At 39.8% G+C, this 24,327-nt stretch overlaps 1 protein-coding gene across 6 annotated transcripts in view; it reads left to right on the top strand.

The window, feature by feature from the left end:
* Positions 1 to 24,327, top strand: part of C8H1orf21 (chromosome 8 C1orf21 homolog) — a 195,609-nt gene that overhangs the window by 29,908 nt on the left and 141,374 nt on the right. For 2 of the 6 annotated variants that reach the window (XM_073356660.2, XM_073356661.2), the window contains exon 1: positions 21,670 to 21,899. The exons of the other annotated variants lie outside the window; for them this stretch is intronic. The gene's annotated coding sequence lies outside the window, so the exon portion shown is untranslated. Of the gene's footprint in view, positions 1 to 21,669; positions 21,900 to 24,327 lie in introns of those variants that run through there. 6 annotated transcript variants of the gene reach the window in all.

Consider the following 24,327-nt stretch of genomic DNA (forward strand, 5'->3'; position numbering starts at 1 on the left):
CTCAAGTATTTTTAGCCATTTAAAATATTCTTGTAAAGGCAAAACGTGTTCTGCAGAAACTTTTTTTATGACCCACAGAGATAAGTCCTTTCTTTCAGGGGTGCTTCAGCTGTATCTATATGGGCAGGCACCATCAGAGGCAGGGAAGTCATTCCAACCTGTCCTTCAATTCTGTGGCAGAATTTTTAATAAGTGGCTCCTGCAAGTCCCCTCTAGAACATTTCACATCATCATATGGTTCACGTTTACCTACAGAAAGCTTGTCTAGATTCTGTTACTAATTCTGTTTATTAGATGTGATATCAGTCACTGTGCGTCTCCCCTTGTCGATAAATGTCTGGCATTGCTTTGTGTGCAGTCACTTCTCCTTCCCTTGCCTCCCTGAACTTCTTGCCCTATGCACCTGCATTTACCAGAATTGTGCTCTTGAAGCTGCTCATTTAGTGCGCAAGATTCGTGAGGAGACTATGGTTGTATTTTTGGCTTTGCCACAGATTAGCTTCCTTTTTAATTTTGCGTGCTTCAGTTTGAGATGCCCATGCCAAATTGTTTTCAGAGGTACTGAATGCTCACAACATTTGCTGACTTCACAGAGCTGTTTAAATTATATTTGGTGATGTTTGTAATATAGAAGTGCAAATAGTTATTAAATTGCATAGAACTAACTTCTCCCCTCCCCTCTCCTCCCCTCCCTCACCTCTGACATACACTCTGGTCTACTCTTACGTCTATCTGCTTTTGAGACCCTGTGAATTGTGCTTGGCATTTTTCTTAGCTAATTCGAACTCTTACTGCGGCCTATTTTTTAACAGAGGTGTTACCTTTACTTATATATTGTAAACCAAAACACTTCTGTACATTAAGCAGAAACACCCCTGCACACACAATCTAGAGACTCCAAAAACACATGAATGACAAACAAATATTTTCCCTTTTCAAAATATTACAATACTTATTTTTGGTCTTTAATCTGCCAGAAACATTCTTAGCAGAGCACACATATGGGAAAAAGATACAAATACAAAGTGTTTAGCTAGTGCGGGGGTCGGCAACCTGCGGCATGTGTGCCAAAGGCAGCATGTGAGCTGATTTTTGGCAGCACTCTGCTGCCAGCCGGGGTCCTGGCCGCTGGCCCCGCTCAGCCTGCTGTCTGTCTGGATGAATGGAACCCTGGGCAGGCAGCGGGCTGTTTTCCCCCCATTCCATTGTCTCTCTCGTAGTTTGCCTGCATTCATTACCCAAAGTCTTGTCTACACTAATTGTCCCAGCCATGGCTGTCTTGTACATTTGGTCAGTGTTAGCAGTTTTCTGTTTATACTATAGACAGGACAACATGGGCATAGAACCATGACCCTGGGTTTGAGTGGCAGAATAGAATTTGGATTACCTAGCCTGTGTCACGATTCTCTGCATGGTTCTATAATTGTCTGTGTGTGTTCTGTTCATACATGAAACACAAAAGCCAGTTGTTTTAATAGGGAGGCCCTAACTGTGCCAGACAGCCCTGTGGTGGTTCAAGTGCAGACAAGATTTAATTTTCCCAATGCTACTCTGTTTTATGAGCTACCTATTGCAAGTGAAACTTCCCTGCAGCTAACACAGAACTGATGGATAAGGAATAATCAACCAAGGAATGATAGGGAGCCTAAAGGGACTGGCATGGGAGAGCTCCACAAAGGTAGATAGGAAAAGGAGGCTAAAGATAGTTACAGCTGAGTTAGCTGTCCAGTGGAAGGCAACTTCTCAAAAACTAATGATACACTGTGTGACAGATGTGGAGCTGATATGTTATAATGTAATGAATACTGAGATATAACGATTTTATGAACACTGCATGTGATCTGGTCAGCAAGGGGAAGTTATGGTGTATTAGACTATTAGAATTTCCTGCATGCCTATATTCAGCTAACTTAATAGAGGGGGGTCTATAGGAAGAGCAAACAGGAACGTAACACAATAACTCTATATATGGACATCCCAGCACACACTTGGAAGACAATGGGGCAACCTGTTAGCTTCAGGAATCCTATCTTTCACGCGTTTGTAGCCATATTTTGCCAGAGCTAGGAACCTGGAGATCAAAATACTAAAGAACTAAAAAGTGCTTCTTAGGCCTGGACTACACTAGGGGCGGGGTTTGAACTAAGATACGCTATTCACGTAGCTGAAGTTGAAGTATCTTAGTTCGACTTACCTGGCTGTCCTCACGGTGGCAAGTCGACCACGGTGGCTCCTCCGTCAACTCCACTTATTCCTCCTGCCGAGGTGGAGTACAGGTGTCGATTTGGGGATCAATTTATAGCATCTAGATGCGACATGATAAATCGATATGCAATAAATCGATCCCCAATAGATTGATCACTACCCGCCGATTCGGCAGGTAGTGAAGACATACCCTAAGAGGGAGAAGGGGAGGGTCAATTGTCAGAAGCTTTCTCCATCTGTGTCAGGCTGTCTCCCTAGAGACACTGCAGAGGGAGTCTAAGAAGTTGGGCTTTATCAGAGCCAGGGAATGTAAGTGTAGGGAGAAGCTAGCTATGAGTATTGCATGTGTTATTGCTTTTACGGTATGTTTTCTGTGAAATGCTGCTTTTCTTAATAAATGCTTTGCCTTAAGGAGGCTGTTTGGGCACCATGTATCCCTGTAATGGCTTTGAAAGGAGCAGAATTGTAAGGTCTGGACATAGATCAGGCCTGCTGAGGTAAATCACAGCTGATAGACAGGGGACTTCAACCCTGGGCGCAGTCTGAGAGTGGGAGAATCAAGTGATGCCACTCCGAGAGACAGGTGGTGACTTGAGGCCTGAGACCTAAAGGGGTGCACTCAGAGACCAGGAGGGGTCAGAGATGCAGTTAGTCGGTAACTGTGACACCCTGTAAAGTGTGTACTTGCCCAGAGAGGCACCTAGCTATTTGGAATTTCAGGCCTGATGTGATTTTTGTTTTTAAATAGTTTTTCAAAACAGTAAAGTGTGTTTTTACTCTGGAAAGTGACCGTGAGACTAGTACTATAGGTATTCCATGTTTTATTGCATTTCAGTGCCTCCCAGATCAACTATGACTTGTAAACTATTTTGGGATCTGAAAGACAAACTGTTATTTTGGCCATGTGCATCATCACCAATATTGAAGATTCCACAGGTAAATTCTGTCCCTGGTTCTAGCTGTGCAAGCCTATTCACCTCATACTTGGGCTTGCCCAGGTGTAACTGAGGGCAGATTTTGGGCTGGTTAGTGAAACATTATTAGCAACTTTGTGTGATCAAATAGAATCCAGCTGCCTCCCTTGGTTCTGGGGACCTGCAAAGGAAAACAAGGATGTGTTTTTCCCCCTTTTTTTTTATAATAGTAATTCAGGTGGTGTCTGTCCTGTGGCGCTTTTTTTTTTTTTTTTTAAGACTTTACGGGTAACTGGAGACCTATTTTGAATATGACATCGTAAGTATCAAGGAAGTGAAACCTGAGCAGTTGGGAAAGTGAAAAGGTTTTTGGTCAGAATATTATTGTGTAGCGTCCCCTCTCCACCCGGTTACCTTCTTTAATGCCAATCTGTTTACAGGTTTTGATGGACAGGTCTGGGTTCTTCCGGATCCCGCCACCCACTCAGCGGGGTGTATCTTCTTTATTTTTTCCTATGAATTTATTTGGCAGTGCCTCCACCCTTCTCGCTCCTTCCTGGCAGGGTCACCAGGGCAGCTTGAGAGGAAAATTCTAACCGCAGGGTAATCCCCACTTACTTGCCAGATAGTTGGAGACTTCCAAGAAATAACACACGCATACAATATATTCAACACAATAATTGTATTAAACAGGAGACAAATATAACATAACAGGGTAAAACACTATTTTTAGGTTCACCGGTGCCCATGCTGCTAATACCTGTGACTTTCCCCAGTCACGTGACTTGACGTAGCAAATGTAAGATTAGTGTCCCATTGGTACGTGTACTTTGTTGCGTCCCTTGATGACCTATGACCACAAAATTCTTCTCTGCAGTGGTTTAGCAGACTGGGTTCAATACAGCCCAAAGGACTCACAAGTGGCAGAAGGTGGTAAATCGCTCCACAGGTCAAAACAAATTCTCTGACTGACTAACTAAAAGATGGTGCACTCACAAACTCCATGAATGATCCTCAGGTCCAGAGATGACTCTGGACTCCTCAGTCACTGCGGAGGGGCTGATCTCTGCTGGCAGGGATCGTCTTCAGGCAGGAATCAGGCTGCTTCGGTCCCAGGATTTCCCCTCACCACAAAGGGGTGCACGGCTCAAGGTGCAGATTACACAACTGTACTAAAATCCAAACTGTAGTCTCCTAGCCCAGCGTCCAGACACACACACAGCAGACAGTAGCCCTGAACTAGCAGACAGAGCAGAGCTGACCATGTGGTGACTGGTCTCACCTAGGGAGCTGGAGGGGTAACTCAGCCTGGCTGGGGAAGTTTCCCAGCAAAACTCTACAAACTGGGAATCATCAGTGGAGAAGGAAGAGCCCAGCTGAGGGATCCTGCTTTCAGATCCCTAGAGGCCAGTTCTCAGGGGGAACCCTGCATGTGGGCCTGGGACTCACCAGCTCCCCATACATCCAGTCCTGCGTTTACCCTAGCTGGTTCCAGACTGACTCAAAAATGGCTTCTCCCCTTTCCTGAATTTCCTGGGAAGGTCATCTCACTCCCTGTCATAAATATAAAGGAAAGGGTAACCACCTTTCTGTATACAGTGCTATAAAATCCCTCCTGGCCAGAGGCAACATCCTGTTACCTGTAAAGGGTTAAGAAGCTCAGCTAACCTGGCTGGCACCTGAACCAAAGGACCAATAAGGGGACAAGATACTTCCAAATCTTGGGGGGTGGAAAGCTTTTGTTTGTGCTCTTTGTTTACGTGTTGTTCTCTCTTGGGACTGAGAGAGGCCAGACAGAAATCCGTCTTCTCCAACCCATCCTAATCCAAGTCTCCAACATTGCAACCAATACAGGTAAGCCAGGCAAGGCAGATTAGTTTATCTTTTGTTATATGTGAATTTTCCCTGTGTTAAGAGGGAGGTTTATTCCTGTTTTCTGTAACTTTAAGGTTTTGCCCAGAGGGGGATCCTCTGTGTTTTAAATCTGAAAATTGTATACCTGAATTGAAAACCTGTAAAGTATTTTCCATCCTGATTTTACAGAGATGATTTTTACCTTTTTTTTTTTTTTTTAAATAAAATCCTTCTTTTAATAACCGGACTGATTTTTCCATTGTTCCAAGATTTAGGGGTTTGGGTCTTTGATAATTTTGTAACAAATTGGTTAGGATATTATTCTCAAGCCTCCTTAGGAAAGGGGGTGTGTAGGGCATGGGGGGGATATTTTAGGGGAAGATGTCTCCAAGTGATCTTTCCCTGTTCTTTGTTTAAAATGCTTGGTGGTGGCAGCATACTGTTAAAGGACAAAGCAAAGTTTGTACCTTGGGGAAGTTTTTAACCTAAACTGGTAAGAATAAGCTTAGGGGGTCTTTCATGCAGGTCCCCACATCTGTACCCTAGAGTTCAGAGTGGGGAAGGAACCCTGACACTACCTATTGATTGCCTGGCAGACTCTGAGGTTTGCCTTGGCTCCCCCTCCCTACCAGGCACAGTGTGCCTCTCCCTGAGCTGCCAGCAGACAGAGCCCCAGGAATCTAGGTAATCTCCTTGGGGGTTACAATTGTTTTTTGGTTTGTTCATTTTTGTTAACACCTATGTATGGTATGACCTAGTGGATTGAAGACTGAACCCGGGACTCCGGGGACATGGGTTCTATTCCTAGCTCTGCCACTGACCACGGACAAGTCACCTTGCCTCTCTATGCCTCAGTTTTTCATCTGTAAAATGGGGATAATTGTACCCATCTCCTTTGTAAAGTGCTTTGAGATCTACAGATTAAAAGTGTTGTATGAAAGGTAGGTGGTACTATCTCAAATCCCTGATAAATAGCTGAGATGAAAGACTGTATAAGTTTCAACATCACAACTCCTCTAACTGAAAGTTATTCTGTTCTATATACACTATTCTCTTCTGTGCTGTATAGATTCTTATACAGAGCTCATCACCATAGTATTTGTGCACCTTCCAGTAGTGCACTAAGCAACAGGACTAATATCTGTCATGTGTGGTTTGTTCTTTCTCTCATCCTCTCTGCAGAGAGAGCATCCTCAGTTCCGTGTTTTTTTCCAAAGAGTTGTCCAACCAAAAAAGGAAGATAAGACTTATTACTCCAGATATTTCTAAGATAAGCCAACAAACGGAAGAAAGATCCAGTAGGCCTTCATTAAATATTGTAAATAAAAAAATGTCTTTTTGAGGTTACCATTTCTAACAGGAGTACAATTTAGTAAAACCTGTGTTTTGTTCTTTGTAAATTTTACAGGAAGCAGATTGTTGAATAAGGATGTGTCTTTCCCCCCAGGTACTTTCTACAGTCAAATCATGTTTTAATGATGCTATGTGATAAAGGTGTGGATTTTTAAACATAAACTTTTAGCTTCTTTTCATTAGTGGAACTCTATAGCTGGAGGATATTTGTAAATGTAACATAATTCTTACTGGTATCTTGAGTCTCTTCATTTGCAGTTTTAGTTTATAGAAGTGGTTAGACTTTGTTTTAGAATGCTACTGTTTCTCTGTACCAGCAACGTAATTTGCGTGTATTAGAACATGTGCTCTATAAATATTGAATTATGCCCTGTGTTTTGTAAAAGAAACAAGGTCACGTTAAACAATTGCAGGAGGGTTTTTCTGTTGAGAATAGGTCATTTGACTGTTTTCCTGTGGGAGTGCCATTTCACTGAGCTGATTGTGTGACTTGTAAGAATTAAACACTTCATCTGTTAAAACTAAAGTCCTGATCTCTAGGGGATAATTTTGGAGGATGGTAGGGAAAACGCATACATATCCTAGGATTCTTCCAAATATGATTATGCTACTTCAATAATGTTGCACATGGCAGAAAACCAAGATTATCCTTTGATCAGTTAAATAGAAGTATTTATAGATCTTGTGCAACAATTTTTGAGTTGTTTGTAAACATAAAAGTAATTTTTTCACTTTGTATTTCTCAGTGTTTCCTGTGTTGCAAAATAAACATTTAAGAGACCAATAAAGTGTAGACTAAGAATTTCCAGTTTCTTATCCTACTCTTCTGTTTCCCATAACCTTTGGCATTTCTAAGCAAATCTGGTACATTTCTGAGTAATATTAAGACTGACATTTTGTTGTGAGCACTTTGTTGTGAGCACGTCCAACCAAAAGTGTTGTAGTTGTAGTAGTACAAGGCTAGCAAGTCACTTTCTCTTTACTACTTTTAATCTCTTTGCCACCAACCTGTATTGGTGCTTTTGGTAAGCAGCCTCTTTCTTGTGCTAAAAGAAAAGGAGTACTTGTGGCACCTTAGAGACTAACCAATTTATTTGAGCATGAGCTTTCGTGCTCAAATAAATTGGTTAGTCTCTAAAGGGCCACAAGTACTCCTTTTCTTTTTGCGAATACAGACTAACACGGCTGTTACTCTGAAACCTTTCTTGTGCTAAGAATTCTAATTTAACTGTCTCAGTGACTTGTGCATTAGAATTTGAGGACACTTCAGGAATTTGGGGAAGCTCTTGGTTTTATTTTAGGCACTCACCCGTTTTGATTTACAAACTGTTCTTAGCATTCACTCAGAGCTTCTACTGCTTGGTCTGTCTCTGTATATATATCTTTATTTTTCAAAGCTCTTGAATCTTATGGCTATACTATTGGTAATGTGGTTATTTTGTAGTTTAATTGTGTTCAGTGTTTTCTTTAAATACATAACCTATGTATCAGAATAACAGCCGTATTAGTCTGTATTCGCAAAAAGAAAAGGAGTACTTGTGGCACCTTAGAGACTAACTAACTAATTTGAGCATAAGCTTTCGTGAGCTACAGCTCACTTCATCGGATGCATACTGTGGAAAATACAGAAGATGTTTTTATACACACAGACCATGGAAAAAATGGGTGTTTATCACTACAAAAGGTTTTCTCTCCCCCCACCCTACTCTCCTGCTGGTAATAGCTTATCTAAAGTGATCACTCTCCTTACAATGTGTATGATAATCAAGGTGGGCCATTTCCAGCACAAATCCAGGTTTTCTCCCCCCTCCCCCCCGCAAAACAAACCCACTCTCCTGTTGGTAATAGCTTATCTAAAGTGATCACTCTCCTTACATTTCCTTACATTGGCCATTTCCAGCACAAATCCAGGGTTTAACAAGAACGTCTGAGGAACAGTTGGGGGGTGAAATCTATAATACATTTATTTAAAAAGTTCTTTTATGCAATTAGAGAATGAGGCTGCTTCTTATATCAGATTTAAAACCATAGCTATTATTTCCTGGGAAAACATTGTTTGACTACATCAAACTGTAATTTGGTGTATAGGTTAGCAGCAGAAACTGGAGTTGTGTACATGGTAACTGTTGATCATATGATCTTATATTTTTGTCTCTCACGATGTAATTTATAGAGCACAAAGATATGCTGTGTTATCGTGACACTTATTATGAGAGTAGATATCTTTTTAGCTGATGTTTAAAGGATATGTTTAGGACAATCAGTTAACCTCCATTTTAATTATGATTTAATATTTATGTGACAGTAGAATCCAGAGGTCCTATTTGAGCCCCCTCAGTGCTAGGAGTTTTATAAATACATTTGAAAGACATGATGCCTTCCTAAAAGAGTTCCTACTCCATTGGAGTTTCCGCTACTTGGCAGAAACTCCAGCTGTTACTGGAAAAAATTAAACATCCAAGGTTTTAAAATTTTAGGTTTTTTTTTCTTTGTACAAATACACAATGGGTGAGTGTATTTGTATCATCTAAATGAGTTTCAGATATTAAACAACACAGTATGTTACAAATTTTAATAAAGAATGTAATGTACATTTTGAGGTAAAGTTAGAATTATCAAAGGACAATATCTAAGCATGGTTGAAACTGTCTAATTTACATAGGATACTATAAGGAACTCACTCAAAAGGTGGCCTCATCTCCTAATCCTCTTAAGTCGCTTCCTGATCTAAGGGATTAGTGGAGATTTCAATTTTTGCATGGTTAATTTTTTGGCTGTTAGCGATGCCTGGAGAAATCATGTTTCTGCAGAAGTAGTATTATACACAAGAAATATACAGTAGCTTCTAATCCTGACCTAATCCCCACCAGCACAAGAAACTGTATTGGTCTGTGTTAGAGGATCCCTGTACAGGACCTTTAGTTTAAACTAGGGCTGTCAATCACAGTTAACTCTCATGATTAACGCAAAAAAATTAATCATGATTAAAAAAATTAATCACAGTTTTAATCGCATTGTTAAACAATAGAATACCAATTGAAATGTATTAAATATTTTTGGATGTTCTACATTTTCAAATATATTGAATTCAATTACAACACAGAATACAAAGTTTACACTGCTCACTTTATATAATTATTTTTAATGATAAATATTTGCACTGTAAAAATGATAAAAGAAACTATTTTTCAATTCACCTCATACAAATACTGTAGTGCAATCCCTTTATTGTGAAAGTGCAATTTAAAAAGGTAGATTTTTTTTTGTTTCATAATTGCACTCAAAATCAAAACAGTGCAAAACTTTAGAGCCTACAAGTCCACTCAGTCCTACTTCTCATTCAGCCAATTGTAAGACAAACAAGTTTCTTTACATTTACGGGAGATAATGCTGCCCACTTGTTATTTACAATATCACCAGAAAGTAAGAACAGGCATTCTTATGGGATTTTTGTAGCTGATATTGCAAGGTATTTATGTGCCAGATATGCCAAACATTCATATGGCCCTTCATGCTTCAGCAGTTGTTCCAGAGAACATGCTTCCATGCTGATAATGATCGTTAAAAAAAAATGCATTAATTAAATTTGTGACTGAACTCCTTGTGGGAGAATTGTATGTCTCTGGCTCTATTTTACCTGCATTCTGTCATATATTTCATGTTATAATGGTCTCGGATGATGCCTCAGCACATGTTCGTTTTAAGGACACTTTCACTGCAGATTTGACAAAACACAAAGAAGGTACCAATGTGAGATTTCTAAAGATAGCTACAGCACTCGACCCAAGGTTTAAGAATCTGAAATGCCTTCCCAAATCTAAGAAGGACAAGGTGTGGAGAATGCTTTCAGATGTCTTAAAAGAGCAAAACTCCAATGTGGAAAATACAGAACCCGAGCCACCAAAAAAGAAAATCAACCTTCTGCTGGTGGCATCTGACTCAGATAATTAAAATGAACATGCGTTTGTCTGCACTGATTTGGATTGTTATCAAGCAGAACCCATCATCGGCATGGATGCATGTCCTCTGGAATGGAGGTTGAAGCATGAAGGGACATATGAATCTTTAGCGCATCTGGCATGTAAATATCTAGCAACGCTGGCAGCAACAGTGCTATATGAGAATACCTGTTCTCACTTTCAGGTGACTTAAGAAGCTGGAAGTATTATTATCTCCTGCAAATGTAAACGTTTGTCTGAGCAATTGACTGAACAAGAAGTAGGACTGATTGGACTTGTAGGCTCTAAAGATTTATATATTTTTTTGAGTGCAGTTATTTTTGTACCTATTTCTACATTTGTAAGTTCAACGTTCATGATAAAGATAATTGCACTACAGTACTTGTATTAGGTGAATTGAAAAATACTAGTTCTTTTGTTTTTTACAGGGCAAATATTTGTAATAAAAATAATTATATAAAGTGAGCACTGTGCACTTTGTATTGTGTTATAATTGAAATCAATATATCTGAAAATGTAGAAAACATCAAAAATATTTAAATAAATGGTATCCTATTATTAACAGTGATTAATCACAATTAATTTTTTTTAATCGCTTGACAGCCCTAGTCTAAACATCAGTCCCACTTTATAAATTTACAGAAGGGGTTCTGAGAACATCATCTTTATTTAGTTGATATAGAAGCCAGAAAAAAGCCACTCCCACTTTATCTCAGTCTGATCATTCTCAGTCCAAACTAACAGTTGGAACAAAAAACTTTATTAATGTAGATGACTTATAATACAGCCACATATTGGGGTCTATGCTAATAAAATGGACATTTGTGGGGATATGTCCTTGGTTTGCACAAACAAAAAATTACATATCATATGGCATAGGGTTTAGATTGCAAACTCTCTGAGGAAAGGACTGTTCCTCTCCATCTTCTGTGAAGCACGTAGGACACTTCAGGTAGGGTTTCCAACCCTCCAGGTTTTGCCGGTAGTCTCCCAGTATTGGGCTCTATCTCCTGAAGACTATTGAAGCCAAACCGGGAGACTTTAGGCTGTTAAAGTCCAGCGGAACAGAGGGGCTAAGACAGGCTCCCTGCTTGCCCTGACTCCGCACTGCTTCCAGAAGCAGCTGGCATGTCCTTGCGGCCCCTGGGGGAGGAGTCTAGGAGGGTTTACGCGCACTGCCCCCACCCCAAGAGCTGACTCTGCAGCTTCCATTGGCTGGGAACTGTGGCCAAAGGGAGCTGTGGGGGTGGTGCCTACAGCAGCCGCCTGAGGTAAGCGCCTCCCGGCCAGAGCCTATACCCCTTACTCCCTCCTGCACTAGCCCTGAACCACCTCCTGCACCCAAATTCCCTCCCAGAGCCCGCACCCCCTCCTGCACTCCTTCCCCAGCCCAGAGCCACCTCCTGCACCCAGGTTTCAGAGTAACAGCCGTGTTAGTCTGTATTTGCAAAAAGAAAAGGAGTACTTGTGGCACCTTAGAGACTAACCAATTTATTTGAGCATAAGCTTTTGTGAGCTACAGCTCACTTTATCGGATGCATACTGTGGAAAGTGTAGAAGATCTTTTTATACACACAAAGCATGAAAAAATACCTCCCCGCACCCCACTCTCCTGCTGGTAATAGCTTATCTAAAGTGATCACTCTCCTTACAATGTGTATGATAATCAAGTTGGGCCATTTCCAGCACAAATCCAGGTTTTCTCACCCCCCCCACCCCCACCCCCACACAAACCCACTCTCCTGCTGGTAATAGCTTATCTAAAGTGACCACTCTCCTTACACCCAAACTCCCTCTCGGAGTCTGCACCCCACACCTCCTCCTGCACCCCAGCCCCCTGCCCCAGGCTCAGTCTGGAGCCCCCTCCCACACTCCAAACCTCTTGGCTCCAGCCCAAAGCCTGGACCCCCTCCCGCATCCCCTGCTGCAGCCCAGTGAAAGTTAGTGAGGGTGAGGGAGAGGGGATGGAATGAACGGGGCGGGGCCTCGGAGAAGGGGCAGGGACAGGGACGGTGGGCAGGGCAAGAATGTTTGGGTTTGTGTGATTAGACAGTTGGCAACCCTACCCCCTAGGGTGACACAGAGGAATGTTTGGGGTGGGGGTGGGGTGTGCAGCAGAACCTGGGCCAGCCTCTATAGGGGTTGGGGAGGGAGCGTCCTCCAGCCCCACTCTGCCCCTAGCCACAGCTTCACTCTGCCCTTAGCCACAGCTCGACTGTCATTCCCTCTCCATCCCTAGACCAGCTCCTTTTCATAGACCCAGCTCCTTCCCCATCCCCAGTTCAGCCCCCAGCTCTGCCTTCAGTCCAAGCTCTGTTGAGCCAACCGTACAGTAATGGAGTGGGACACAGATTCAATTACAGGTAAGGGGGGGTGCAACAGGTAACGTTTGAGCACCACTGGTTTAGAGGGGCAAGGACATACGGGATGACTGGCAGGTCTCTGACCAATTTTCTGTGGGAGAAGCCATTATAAATAATTGCAGGCTGAATCTCGTGATGAAGTTTGTACTCCCCTACCTGTGATGTTACTGCAAAGGGGAGAAAGGAATTTTAATAGAGGTCTACTTTGTAAGCAAATGTAGAACTGGATTTTATCAAGGTCCTGTTCCCCCTCAATTAATCCCAAAAGAATATGGGGTGATTTTTATACAGTATAATGTTTCACAGAAAAACTGTACCTTTTTTTAATCCTCTTTACCTATAGTATGGAAACTTTGTTGGTTTCTGATGCTGGGCTGTTCCATAATAACAATTTTTAGTTATAATCAAAATATTAATATAAAGGTTCAGGCAAGGGAAGGCATATAAAGTAACAGTGAGAAGGGAACATTCTTTCGTAATGGGAAAAACCTAATGCTAGATGAAAAGGGGAATAATGTCGGTGGTATTTAGAGGGGTGAAAGGTTGACTCTTTCTAAACCAATGACATTTTAGGTCTGCATTTAAGCACAGGATCTATTCATATCATCAGTTTAAGTTAACAATTTAAATTCATATTAGCCAACATAAATATTGTGCTTTTACTGTCTCTTCTGGTAATAATCACAAGAAGCTCAAAAATCAAATTAAACAGAATCACGAATCAGCTGTATGGTGAATCCCTAGAGGGATTCCAAAAAGATTACGCTCAAGCAGGAACTATTTTTAATTTAAAAGAAATAATATCTAGCAAAAGCAAATAGCCAAATAAAGAGGGAAACTGGCAGAGCAGCATGGCATGTCACAAATATCTCAGGCTATTTCTAAGCATCCCTCAAGAGTTTTAGAGCTAGGAATAGCATGGATATAATCTGCAGGAGCTAAGGTAGGTATCCCTAGAACCACCCTAAAAAATTACATCACTTTAATTTGAAATAATTCAATGCAGTAAAATAAATATTTTCCATATCGTTCAGATTTCTGAATATACAGTAAGATTGATTAGAATAATTGAATGTTGTGCACCAATAGCCAGATTGCTGTCACCTAAGCTGAGTGGCTGCAGCATCATGCCCACAGGTAAGGATCAGGGCAGTCCTTGATCAGTACCTCTTCTGTTAGTTAAATGTCTGTGGAAAGAACATCGCTGATAGAAAAGATGATGGGTCAATGCAAAGGAGAGGGGTCCAGAATTGTAAAATACATTTAAAAAAGCCAAGTATTTTAAAGAATATATATGAAGAGAGTACACAAGAACTTCCTATTAAATGCCATTAGTCTTGTGCTGCAAAGAGCAGGAGACGCATTAAAGAGCCACAAGCTTCAGTGTGAGTATCACTGGTCTAAAATAACATGGGAGTCATTCTGTTAAGCAGACATGGGCAACCTTAAAGCAATATTTAAAAATTATTTTTCTTTCTTTTTTTTCTTTTTTTTTTTTTTACCAGGAACACTTTATGAATTATTTCCAAACATAATTACTCTCACTATTTTCCACATGCAGTTTAATGTTTTGTTTTTTGTGAAGAGCATGGTGGGTAATATTTGTGAAATAGCAAGGGGATTTGTTTGTACTGATGGATCATAAGGTTTTTTTATTTCTTTAATAAGTATAAAACTAAAAAAGCAAAAAAACGCCACCCTATTACAATAAAAATTCTCTAAAGCGATTCCTTGCTTTGGGTTTCCCAGTGTGTTTTCTTTCTACATCTGCCTCCATGCTGTAAGCTCTTTATGGTATGGAATGTGCGAAAGTTTTATACAGCGCAAACATATTGTTATTGAATAACAAATAAATGTTTAACTTGTACTTAGAAAATATTTCCAAGTAGTAATGTTCTAGATATCAAAACAGCAATGTAACCAGCTCCAAGAAAGCAGCATGCTTATTAGCTCTCAAGTTGAGGTTCCTTAAAACCCTAATTTAACTAATTGAAACACATGTGCTGGTTAGATCTTTAGTTGCAACATTGTCGTCTTGGTCCATTTCCAAGAATGTCTTGCCTCTTGAATTTTATGTTGAGTAAGCTATGTGCAGTAGACTGACAACATTTTAGCTGCTGCATGAAAATGGTGTGGAGAGTGCACCCCTGATTATATGAAACCACTCTTTGGTTTGAGGTCCTGAATTTTGCTCTGAGTTTTTTGGGTTTTCATTTACCCAAAATTTAAAACCAAAACTCAGCTGAAGTCAGTGGTTGTCGTCTGGGTCAGGTAGAAACTATGCAAGTCTACTAAATTTTTCATAATTTTAATCAGAAAGCAAATTATACAGATTCACCTAAGTTTAGCTTGGGTTCCCTAAAGTTTCAGCTGCTTTTTCGTTTTGATTTGAAAATTTTCCACAGTTCTAACTGGGATCTTTTTCATGCTCTTTTATGGAACTGCAAGCTTTTGTGCACTCTTTCTTCAATGGAAAATTCTAATTACTAACTTTAATTTCAAAACACAGTACATCATTATTAAAAACTGAAAAGATCTTTGCTTGGTCTTAAAAACCAGGTCTTAACTTGATAAAAGATTGATCAAACATACTCACCACCTTAAGAGTCTGACATAGGTTGGGATGTAAGAAATGCTTCTAGCTATTTGAATGCACATGGAATTATTTTCAAAGTCATTTTTAATATATTTTTTTTGTTTTAAACAACTTTTTTTGTTAATTTTTAGAGTGATAAATTAACAAAAAAAGTTTTTGAAATAATTTGCCGTACAATAACTTTGAAAATCAAGGCCTTTGTTTCCAGTTAGTGAAATGCAGCGCCTGTACCTTAATTTGTCAGCAGAAGTTCTTGTTTGGAGGATCATTAAAATCTGAACCAAGAGAGACTAGCATCATCCAGTTCCAGAAGTAGTGAAGTTGGGACAGGTATTTTGAAAAACTGTTTTGGAAAGACAGTGTTCATTTGTGCTAGTAAACATTTTGTTTAGCCATCTGAGGCATTTATATTCACTGCAGTTTACCCTTAAGGGAAAGAGCAAGTATGTATGAAGAAGAACTGTTATATATTCCGAGATGTGTGAAAATGCACTGTACTACCGACAGTGTTACAACCATGCTAGCAGAAAAAGTGCTACAGAGAGGGGTAATCTCTGTAGCATGGTTCCTGTAGTGATTCTTTAAAAAATAAACTTGCCACAGTGCATTCTGAAAGGGTACTAGCTACAACCCTGTTTGGAATACTGCTGCAGCTAGCTAGTTATGCTCCTGTGTTGGCAGAGTGGAGAACCCATTCAGGGAAACCCTGGGTCTGTTCCTTTTCCCACAGCAGGTGACTGTAGGAGGAGGAACTGAGGTTCTGCCTTATCCACCCACAATCAGTGGAAGCAAGATTTGTGGGGGAACCCCAGGGTCCCTCAACACTGGCAGATGCAGCTACTGGATGACAGCTACATCATGTTCATGGTGGCTCTTGCCCCTCTTCAGGTAGAGCAGGAAGTGGTGGTACTTGAATATGCTTAGATATGTTCCGCACTTGTGGCTGGGTCACATTTGGCGATGCTTACTGGTAAAATTACTGAAGTTTAAAGGTGACCTGCCAAGTTAAAATAAAGATAATGGGGACAATGGTTAGAATCTGTACAGTGGAGTTAATTGTGGTAAATCTTTTTAGGGAGGGATGTGGGAGAACCTGCATAGGCTCATGGGAAGTCTGCACTACAATATGCTGCTCCCTGCAGAGAGTAATTTTAATAAAACTCCATTTTCAGCAAACACTGCTGTGTGGATCGATTTCTCTTGTGTCAGAAATACCAAAATTGGCACCTACCATTACATGACTTATGGAAACCCTGTATGGTAACGCTAGGTATCATAGGTTGTCCTAATTTTGAAAAGTAAAGAGCTTGGAGATGATAAAGGTTTACAATGTGTGTATCCAGGAAACTGAAAGATTGCCTTTTGGTATTTTGCATCAAGAGTCTGGTAGAGTCTGTACCTTCCCCTAGCTGCAGATATATCCCAAAGTAGGGTGGGTTGTTCTGGAACTGAAACCTGAGTTGAATGCATTGGTTTTAAAGCTTTTAAACCTTTCCCTTCCCCCTCCCCCACCGCTAAGTCCTGATGCTACTGAAAAGTTTAATTTTTGATGCTATTCTTTTAGTACAATGGAAATTATTTTCTCTGACACCTTGTCACATTCAGGCTATTTTAAAGCACTCCGCAATAATGAGTTAGTTACTAATAGCACAGCAACTGTGTAGGCAAACGCAGCAACTATTCGTCATTCAGCAATAGGATCACTGTAGTTGGAAATAGGAAAGACCAATTAGAGTATGCTCTCTCATAAGTATGGGACATTAGAGTCTGTTTATGTATTAAGAAGGAATTTAAGCCAAGATGATGAAGTTATCAAGGATTCCAAGCATCAGGATCTGCCTTTACTTGCTGTGTTACTTTGGGCAAGCTACTTTACCAAAAAGTGCCATGATTTCCCTATATGTAAAATGGGGATAAGTTGCTATTTACAGGTGACTTGAGACTTAATCAGTGAATGTTTTTGAAGTGCTCTGTGGTAATGTGAGCTGATTGGGTTCTTTTTGGAAAATATAGAAACCAAATTGTTAACTTTTCTATCAAGTTTTAAGAAATGAATTGGTAAGTGCAGATGGAGTCTGCCATGCCTGGCAGGTCTGGTAGATTGGATACCTTAACATAAACCTGAGACGCTCCAGTTCTTGGAAGATCGATTCGGTAGATACAATTCTTGGCCTTTAATAGTGTACCAAAGCAGCAGTCCTTTGGTAGTAACAAAATTTGAGATGATGGCGTTTTGAAGAACTACCTCATCTTATTGGTATGCCTCAATATATCAGCCCTTCCCAGTGTTGTAGTTAGACTTAAATTGTGCTGTAAAATGATGCTAATCTTTGAAGAGGATCTTTTTGAGAAATAGTTACTCTAGAGAGCAAAATCTGTTTGTAAGATATCTACTCAATAATCACAGAATATCTGGGTCTGAAGCTCTCTGGTAGTAAGGATTTCAGTGGGATTACTCATGTATGTAAGTTAAACGTGTATAAATATTTACAGGAGAGAGTCTTTAGTTACTGTTATGTTTTATGGCAGTAAGTTTCACTAGTTAAATATGCCCTTTAATTATAAAACGGATGCTTTTCATTTCATTGCATTGAGGTTCAGTCTCCTATCTCCTTGGGGGGGGGGGGTGAAAGGACAATGCCATCTTGATTAAAAGTGTCCCATGGTGTGTTCCATCATCATGCTTCCTGCTGCAGTTTTACAATGTAAACCTTTTCTTCCTGCAACCTCCAAATTAATTCCTACAAATGAATAGCCCACTGAATTTGGCTACCCCTGGTTTGAGGTGTTGTCCTCTTTCCTTTGTCTGGAGAAAACCTGTTTATCAGCTCCCCCTGTCATGCCTGGTTTAAACACCTTTAAGTCACAGACTTTAAAGCGTAATATCAGTGAGAATGTATAATTCCACAGAGAGCATTGTCACAATACATTTCACAATGATATTATTGACCAATAATAATTGAGTCACAATAATTGAGTCACATTGTGCCATCTGATTTCATCTGTATTCTGTATATGCTCTTAGCAGCACACAGTGAAAGCAGCAAGAAATGTACTAACTCTAAAGTCCCAAGGGCTCAGAGCTCTGCTGCAGTTAGCTCATCAGGCTGGACTTGTGTTTTACTAAGGGCTCCATTTAAACCACTGAGAAGGCTAATGAGTATTCTAACCAGGAACTTTCACAGTTGCTTCTAGAACTTTTCTGTTTTGTACAGGCTTATGAGTTGTCATTAGCCTTTGATGGTATCTCTTTGATGGTATCTCTCTGTCTGGTGATGATGATAATATTGTTCACCAAAGAATATCGAAACATGTTAAAAGCATTCATTCATTATGTTTCATCAGTCCTGTGGTGTAGCTGTTGTTCCTCTTTTACAGGTACATAAAAGGAGACACATAGCGGTAAAGAGTAACACAGTGAGTCAGTGGTAAACCCAGAGTAGAACCTATAGTGCTGACTTCTATCCAGTAGACACCATGGTTCTTCATATTTGGTTTTGTTTTAATCTTAGCTGCTGTGTCTTTAATTCAAAACTGCCTCCTCCTCTTATGTCATTTAAGATTTTTATTCCTTTAAAACGATGTGCCCTTTGTTGGATAAAGTTCTTCACCACACTGAGTTAAATCCATGTATAAAAAGTGAATTATTTTAGACTGTATGCACATGGACTTCAGGAGGAGTCCATGTCAGTTGTCTTTCTGTTGCCAAAAAGTCTCTTGGAGCCAAGATGATGTATTGCTGCAGCTCATGTTCTAGCTGGCACCTAGGAGAGAGAAGGGAGGTGTTTTGGCATTTAGTTAGTAAAATTCAAATGGGTGCTTTTGTGGCTTCTTTTCCCATTTTCTTTGCTGCTTCATGTCATCACTATCTAACCTATCAGTCCCTGTAGGTTTTAGTCTAGATCCTCAGCTGGCATAGGCTGACCTAACTCCATCAAAGTCACTTGAGCTATGCTGATTTACATCAGCTGAGGGTCTGGCTCTCAATCCCCTCCTCACTGCTCATAAACAAAATGTTTTTCAGTTGAATCCCTCCTCCCCTTCAGTTTTATTTCTCTCTCCCCAACTCAGCTGTCAGAACCATCTAGTTGCTTAGCAACATCTTCCCCCTCTTTTCCTTGCTGCTGTGGTAATTCTTTTTCCATGTTTTGGTACTGATGGAGAGATCCTTCTCCTTGCATGAACTCCTTGCCAGCTAATACTTTATAGAACCTCACTATGTATAGTCATTGTTGTTTGGTGAGATGTGACCATGTTAATTGGATCTGAATGCACGTGAATCTTTCTACCAATACTTAGCAGACTTGCTGTTCAGATTTCTATATTTCTCTAATGAATAGACCTTGCAGATTGTTCCTGGGAAACAAAAAGTGGAATTTCTTTCGTTAGTGTCCATAGTTAAAGTCAGACTAACATTTTTTGGGGTTTCAAACCCCAGAATAGATCTGTAATAAAAACTTCCTTGTGTCTTTCAATTTTTTGCTTAGTTACTGGCAGAAGAAAGCATGCAGGAATAACATAGCCAGGAGGGTTATACTTTGGATATCTGTAAGTTTATTAGTAGAGTTACTTGGCTGAAGAATAGATATAATCATTGTGAATAAGCTTACATTTCAGAAATTAATGGATTCAAGTTTATCCATGAATTTAATACAGTTCTAACTAGTTATACTTGTGCTGTCTGGAGAGCATTCTGTTTTTATAGAGGTAAAATTCAAGGTAAAATCAAATCCCTTATGACAAATCAAAAGGGAAATTACCTTGCAAATGACATGTGCATGATTTCACCTCCTGGTAGTTAGAGAGATTTGAGCTGATCTTCAATATTTTCAGAATGCCCAGCTTGCATGTATAGGACCCTAGTCCTGCCAAGAGCTTTGAATGGGTGAATCCGTGAGTTTGCAGGATCATTGTGACTGAAGCTATTCAATACTTCAGAAGTTAGTCTGTAAAAACTGTGGTGGTTATTTCTTACATAGAAAAGTTTCCACATATGGAAGAATAGACTAATGTAATAAAGGCTATTTATTACAATAGCAGGTACTATATTTTCAGGTAGAAGTATAACTTTAAAAAAAAAAAAAGTATGGTGTCCCTTTGAAGCCTCAACCTGAAGACTTGTTTCTCTTGTGACATCTGGAAAAATTAGCTTACCATCCCAGTAGTTAAACTTCTTTCTAACACTTTGAGAAAATTTTGTCTCAATCACCGAAGAAGTTAAACTTAATTAATGGGATTCTATAAAGTTCTGTCCTTGATGTCCCTTCTTGTCATACTATAGTATGAGAAGGGGGCAGTTGAAAAGCCTGTTGAGGGTTTAAATGTGTTCAGTATTGAATTTTCCCCACATTGTTCCCCAGTCAGCCCTGACAGAGAAATAGAAAGATCATCTCCTTCCTTGCCCTCCTTTTATCCTAAAGTATTAATGTTGGAGGCCCTAGATTTACCCTCCAAAGTTTCTAACATCCCGTAACGAAGTGTTTGATTTATGAGCACAAAAAGTGTGTATTGAACTACTGTATATGGTGAAACAATATTTGTATATTTTGGCTATGTTCATATACATACAACATTTTAACTTTGAAAAATGTGGTTCAAGACATAAGTAGGAAGACACATATCCATGCAGAAAATACCTGTTAGTTTATCTCCTGCATGGTGGTGTTTGCCTAGTTCCAGCCCTGATTACATTTTAATAGTGAAATATACACCTGCGTAACAAGGTGACTAAAATATAAACTCTCTGCTGCTTTACAAGTAATTCAAATGCACAAAATTTATATCGAGTATGTAGTTGAAAAATACAGAATATTGACAACAATATTGACTGAAGAATTAATTGTTGGGGTGGTTTTTTTGTTCTTTAGAGTATACGGATTTCCATTATGCTATATTTATCAGTTGTCTGGAGTTGTGCAATTTATAGCAACTATAAACGATGCCATCCGTTGCAGTTATATTGTTCTGCAGAAACTGACGGAAGTTAAATACCATTGCTGTAAATTGGGCTCAGTTTGTATGTTACTGCTTTATAAATAAAACAGAATTAGCTCACAGGTTATGCTATCCTTATTCAGTCGTAACCATCATCATTTGGCCATTTGTGATGAAGAACACACAATCTTTGTAAGCTATTGTACAGCACTAATTTATACTTGGAGGATTATAGCTGCCCTGTTTAGAAGCCATTTTGTGTTGTGCACTTGCATTTAAAAAAAAAAGTGGTCTTTTTATAGATAAGTAGTCAGTAGCGTGAGCAATTTTTACAAGCAGGAAGGCAGAGAAGCACTTTAGAAGGGCACAAGGTTGCTGATTTAATTGCTTTGCTTCAGTTTTTAGTCAAAAACTATCAAATCATTTTTGTCTGCAGGGAGGATTGCTGTATATCAAGGACAGGTGGGTTGTGTTTTGCTTTGGCAGTTCTTCTCTTGTAAACAAGCAGTCAGGCAGATGGGTGCTTCAGCCTTTTTCTGAGCAGCCTAGTGAAATGTTCCTAACTGCTGAGAAGCACAGGTATCATCTTCTTGAAGAGAGGCTAGAAAAATGGGCTTGAGATCTAGGACCCGAGTTGGTGAAACGTGCTGATTGTGAACTCCACAGCTGGGAGATCCCGGGTGATTGTGAAAATCACTCTAAAAAGGGAACTGAGCTTCTGGTAAAGTACAAATCTTTCTCCTTTTCTAGATTGCACTTAGTGTCAGCCACAAACATACCTTGGAAAAGAGAGATTCATTGTATGTTTCACTTATTGCAGTTTTGTCATCCTGGAAATGTTTTGCTTCTTGTGAGCTTTCTAAGGACTCTTCATTGTTAATGTTTAGAAAAGTGCTGGGGTTAGCAGTTCTCTAACTTCTTTATTTAAACTCTCAGATCTGATTTATTTTAAATCAAGAGTTGGTATTGCTTTACTAATACAATAAAATCTTATCTAAGAGAGACTGTTGCTTAAATTCATAAATTATGTTTTCTGTAACCTTAAAAAAAATCCTTCTCAATCTTGAAATTTAAAGGGGGAGAGAAGTTATAAATACATTGCAGGGCTTGCTCTCAAGAAAACAGCTGCTCTTTTTCACATGTGAAAAGCTAACTGCAGGAGTAAAGGGCCAATATGTCTGACATTTTACAGCTGTTTGCTGGCTACGTTTTAAGGTTGGATGCAGCTGCTTTGAGGTTTCATTGTCACAGAGAATATCAGCCTCCTAGACCCCCATTCCTGCAAGATGTTTCATGTGGCCTGAGCCCATGCAGAGCCCCATTATTAAGGTCAGTGGGACTCCCAGTGGGCACAGGGAACTTGCAGGATTGGGGCCATAGACTATTCAGTCAGAAAAGCTTCAGTAATTAATTCTTGTAGGACATAGCCAGGGAGATCAGCAATAATAATGCACATTGAATTAATGAACAAGGATCAAAGTTTAAATGAAAATCTACCATTTCTGAAAAACCTATCAACATGCCAGGAAATGTACATTTTGAGGTAGACCCCATAAGGAAGATATTGGTGTGACATATAGCACTGTGTAGAGCTTATATTACAATACACACAGCACTGCTGAAGCAACCACTTCTGTGTTGTTTCAGCTACCAATCTGAACAATACTAGTAAAAAGAAAATATTTTGATTTTAGTACCAAAACCAGGTCAGATAATTTTAGTGATTTATTATTGTTTTTACTTCTGTTATGGATAACATGTAGGGGGGGCCTCATTGTACTTCAGTGCTGTGCAAATATATTAGACATAGATCCTCCCCTGAAGAGCTTACACAGTGGTGGTGGTATTGGAAGAGGGAGAATATTTCAGTATTTGTTGTAATAAAATCATTCTAAGAAAAATTTTTATTACTGGCGGAACGGAACCTGAGGCAAAATAGCTAATATTGGGCCAGATTCACCAGTTTCAACCAGTTAGGATGGGTGATTTGTGTTGCTGGAGTGATACAAAGCAGCTGGAGTACACTAGTGAATCCAGCCCGTTGTTTGGTAGTAAACAGATTTAATTGAAATTTCCACATCCTCACTTTGCAAATATCCCCAGAATTGTTGTGCTGCCTTTCCACTCCTTGCATATATGTGTTCGTTTCATAATATTCTGAGTCTGACAAAGGCAGAAGACTGTCACAGATGATGTATTCAGGGACAGGACAGTTAGGTACCCAGCTGTCATTGAAAGCCAATGGGAGTTGTATATCTTACTTCCATTTGTACCTTTGAAAATCTTCTCAAACTTTTCTTACTCATCTTTTCCCTGGGTTTCAGGGCAGAGGTAGAATTAAGAATTCAGAGCTTGGATATAGATCCAGCATGAAGGTTTTCTCTTCAGTTGACCACAGTATTCTGTTCTTGTGAATTAAACAGTCACACAAATTTTAATGTGCGTCAGTTCTGTCTTTTCTGCCTAGCTGGGGGAATAGTGTTGCATGCAACATACAGTGTATAGGGTTGTTCTCCATCTCCGCATTTAAAATGTTGGAAAACTAGCTGGCTGCAAAGGTTATGTCAGCCAGTCACTCCCAGTCAGGAGGTTCTAGCAGCACTGTTGATTCTCCGGAAGTTCCCATCTTATTTCAACTGCTTCTTATTGTATTAGCAGTTTGAACATGTTGCAATTATTTAGTACAAATTTCCTGTCTTAGCTGGTGTTTTAGTGGAGTTCATGTGTTTTTTCTGCTTCATATGTCTTTCTGTGCTTTGGTCTCAAATGAATCTGTAGAATTTTTAGATAGTCCATACGTTCTGTTTGTGTTTTTCCTTGTGGCTTCTTGCCAGGGGTGTGCTGATGCAGAGGGCAAACAAAACATGTAAGATTTCAGCTGGGTGCCCCATTAGATTCATGACTTCCTCACAACTGTGGGATCTAAAACTGACAACTCTTGTCTCTGATTTTGGAATTCCTGCATGACATATCCATCCTGGCTGACATTAGCCCACTTCTCTTGTACTACTACACCTCCCCTTAGAGGAGCTGTGCTTGATATTCCTTGATGACACATAGGAACGTTATAACAGGAATATATAGCTCACTAAAAGTTTCTGAACATTTCTTGGCCTTGGGACCCTGTCATTTTCAATTTCATTTTGAAT

This window comes from Lepidochelys kempii, chromosome 8 (genome assembly GCF_965140285.1).
Source record: "Lepidochelys kempii isolate rLepKem1 chromosome 8, rLepKem1.hap1, whole genome shotgun sequence".
Taxonomy (NCBI): Eukaryota; Metazoa; Chordata; order Testudines; family Cheloniidae; genus Lepidochelys; species Lepidochelys kempii.